Source organism: Myotis yumanensis, unplaced genomic scaffold (genome assembly GCF_028538775.1).
Source record: "Myotis yumanensis isolate MYYU_CA2020_CCGP unplaced genomic scaffold, mMyoYum1.0.hap1 SCAF_8, whole genome shotgun sequence".
Lineage (NCBI taxonomy): Eukaryota > Metazoa > Chordata > Mammalia > Chiroptera > Vespertilionidae > Myotis > Myotis yumanensis.
In genome coordinates this window covers 75,594,775-75,598,249 of record NW_027223759.1, presented here as the reverse complement: position 1 = coordinate 75,598,249, position 3,475 = coordinate 75,594,775, and the positions used below count along the sequence as shown (strand labels likewise).

General features: G+C 39.9%; 1 pseudogene; it reads left to right on the top strand.

Annotated features, from left to right (window-relative positions):
• Positions 1–1,498: 1,498 nt before the first annotated feature.
• On the top strand, positions 1,499–1,667 carry LOC139015946 (U2 spliceosomal RNA; annotated as a pseudogene).
• Positions 1,668–3,475: the final 1,808 nt, after the last annotated feature.

Sequence of the window (3,475 nt, the reverse complement as noted above, 5' to 3'; positions counted from 1 at the left end):
CGGTCGTACGCTAATTACCATGTTTCTCTTTTATTAGTGTAGATTAGCCTGTGTATTTTGTATCTCTATCAAAGTATTGTGCTTAAAAAGAAAAGAAAACGGAGTAAGATAGTTCTGAAAGAGTCACATTTCCCGCAAGTATAGGTCCTAGCACATAGATTTTTGTTGATATTTTTATAATACATAATATCTATACTAATAAAAGGGTGATATGCTAATTAGACCAGACATCTTCCAGACGTTCTTCCGTACAATGCCACGGTGGCAGGGGCTGAGGCAGAGGCGGTTAGGGGCTATCAGGCCAGCAGGGAGACATTAGGCCGGCAGGCAGAGTTGTTAGGGGTGATCAGGGGAGTGCGGTTAGGGGTAATCAGGCCAGCAGGGTAGCAGTTAGGGGGCGATCAGGCTGGTAAGCAGAGGTAGTTAGGGGCAATTAGGCCAGCAAGGGAGCAGTTAGGGGCGATCAGACAGGCAGGCAGACAAGTGGTTAGGAGCCAGTGGTCCCGGATTGCAAGAGGGATGTTCGACATCCCCCAATGGGTCCTGGATTGGAAAGGGTGCAGCCCGGACTGAGGGACCTTTCTCCCTCCCCACCCCCGTGCACAAATTTCATACACTGGGCCTCTAGTATGTTTATAAAGACAAATAAGAAAAGACAAACAAAAATATAAAAACTAACCACTAATAAATTACTATCACCCAGAGAAAACCAATGTTGACATTTGGTATGTATCCTTCCAGATTTTAAAAAGGTGTTGTTCACATTCTCTGGCACGTAATTATCACTAAGTAAATCATTTCTTTATATTATTATTATTCTTTTAACAAAAAATCAAATTGTATTGAACATACTGTTTTGTGGTCCAGTTTTTTTTTCCTTTACCTAAAATATCATCATCTTGGCTGCCAATAAATTAGTGTCTGCAGCTTCTTGAGTGTATTTCCCTTTACTCAGCCAGTCCTATAATGTTTACAATTTTTCAGTCTTTTAAACAATGTTATCTATGATATACATTGTAATTTTTTCTTTAGGATAAAATTACTCTACATGGTCCTCCTAGATTAAAGGATATGTTGTTCACCATAAGCTTTTGATAGGTAGTGCTAAATTGACCTCTCAAAACTTTGGGACATTTTTCACTCCCAACATTATATGAGAATGCCCTTTTTTTCTGGGCCCTGCCTGCACTTGACTGAGTTCTATCTTCTTGACAATAGAAAAATGCTATTTTTTAAAAATTGCATTTCTTTCTTCAAATATCTTTTAATTTCTTTTCTATGAAATAACTATTTTTTGCTGTATTTCAGAGGTATGTTCATATTTTTCTTCCTTATTTGCAAAATAAAAATTCCCTTTAATAGTATTAAATTTTGTTAGTAGAAATCACTACACAGAGCAAAGAGTCTTTGAAGTTTCAACTTTAAGAATAAACTATTGCCTTATGCAATAAAAAGATATGTTTGAAACATAAATGTAGGTATATGAATAATAAATTGAATCACTTCTTGGCCTTTTGGCTAAGATCAAGTATAGTATCTATTCTTATCAGTTTAATAAAATTGAAAACTTTCTTAAATAATTTATGATTCAGATATTACTTTTGCATCTTATTTTATCTGACATGCTCTCCAGAATAACTGTTCTCCCTGAACTGGACACATGCTATTTAAGTAAGTAGAATACTAGATTTCTTTCTTTTTTGTTAACTCGGCCATTGCATTACTGATCTAGAATATGATAAAACTCTTTATATTATTGTTCATGTTTTCCTTATTAGAAAGAGAATAAGTTAGGGGTAAGAGTGGCACTGCAAGGAGACCTCACAAAATATCATTTATGGTGATTTATACAACTTTAGTGTTTGGGTCCTCAGCTTTGAAAACTCCAAAATTTTGTTTTTGTAGGCTCACATAAATAAAACCGCTGGTTTTGCTCAGTGATTGTACGTCAACCTATGAAACAGGAAGTCAAGGTTTTATTTCTGGTCAGGTACATGCCCAGGTTGTGGGCTCAATCCCTGTTTTGGGGCATGCAGGAGGCATCCGATCAATGATTCTCTCTCATCATTGATGTTTCTCTCTCTCCTTTTCTCCCTTCCTCTCTGAAATCAAGAAAAAATGTATTGAAAAAGAAAAAGAACAGCAGGTACTCAGGTTATATAAGTTAATGAATTTACAGAGACTAAATAAATCTGGATGTCAGTATTAATTTACTAGAGGCCTGGTGCACGAACTCGTGCACCAGTGGGGTCCCTCAGCCTGGCCTGGGGGATTGGGCCAAAACCAGCTCTCCCACGTCTCCCAAGGGATCCCGGATTGTGAGCGGGGGCAGGCCAGGCCAAGGGACCCCACTGGTGCACAATCAGTGCCGGGGAGGGACCACGGGAGGGCTCCAGGGCGTGTCTGGCCCATCTTGCTCAGTCTGGATCGACCAGACCCTAGCAGCAAGCTAACCTACCGGTAGGAGCATCTGCCCCCTGGTGGCCAGTGCACGTCATACCAAGCAGTTGAGTGGCCTTAGCATATCATTAGAATATTACTCTTTAATTGGTTGAACAGACGACCAGACACTTAATATATTTTGCTTTTATTATATAGGAATACTGTGAGAGTTGAGTTCTGCTCCTATCAGCATTACCAGTGCATTGTCTTCAGGTTAATCTCCATGGGCTAGTCCAGTGGTCGGCAAACTCATTAGTCAACAGAGCCAAATATCAACAGTACTTCTTCAAAATAGACTCACCCAGGCTGAAAACCGACTTCTGCGCATGGGCCACGAAGTTTCAATCGCACTGTACGTGCGCGCCCACATGTGGTATTTTGTGGAAGAGCCACACTCAAGGGGCCAAAAAGCCGCATGTGGCTCACGCGAGCCATGGTTTGCCGACCACGGGGCTAGTCAGATTACAGTTAAAAGGTTGTTTGCTGAGCAGGAGTTCAGCTTAAAGTGATTTGGTTGGTTAGATGGTCTAATAGTAATATACCTGTTCTAGGGAAGGAAACAGTCAAATCCATACGCCTGGGTAAGGTGGTTCCTCCCTTGTTGGGATTGGTACTACTGTCTCCAGTACTTGTCTTCAAGGTTAGGTTCTCAACTTTTTCCAAGTATGAAAGAAATTTTTAAATGTTTCTTTTCAATATCAAAAGGGTCAGTATTTGCTGTAACTCAGTGGCATCCTAGCAGTCTGTAGCCTATAATCTGGTAATCTCTGCTATAGCCTAACCCTCCTCCCCTATGGACCCTCTAATTTCTAAAACTCCCTAAAGCTGCCTATTTTACCCGTAAAACTCCTTTCAGTTATATATTCCCTTTTAAAAAGTAAAGGATAGCTGTTTTTTATTTTTAATTCAATGTGTAAACTGCCGTGGTATTCATAACAGCTCCTTTCGTTGAAGGGTTAAATCCTGCCATGGATCATCTACTGGTCTCATTTAAGGGTATATTTCTGGATATAGCTTGTCTGTCTTTTTCTGT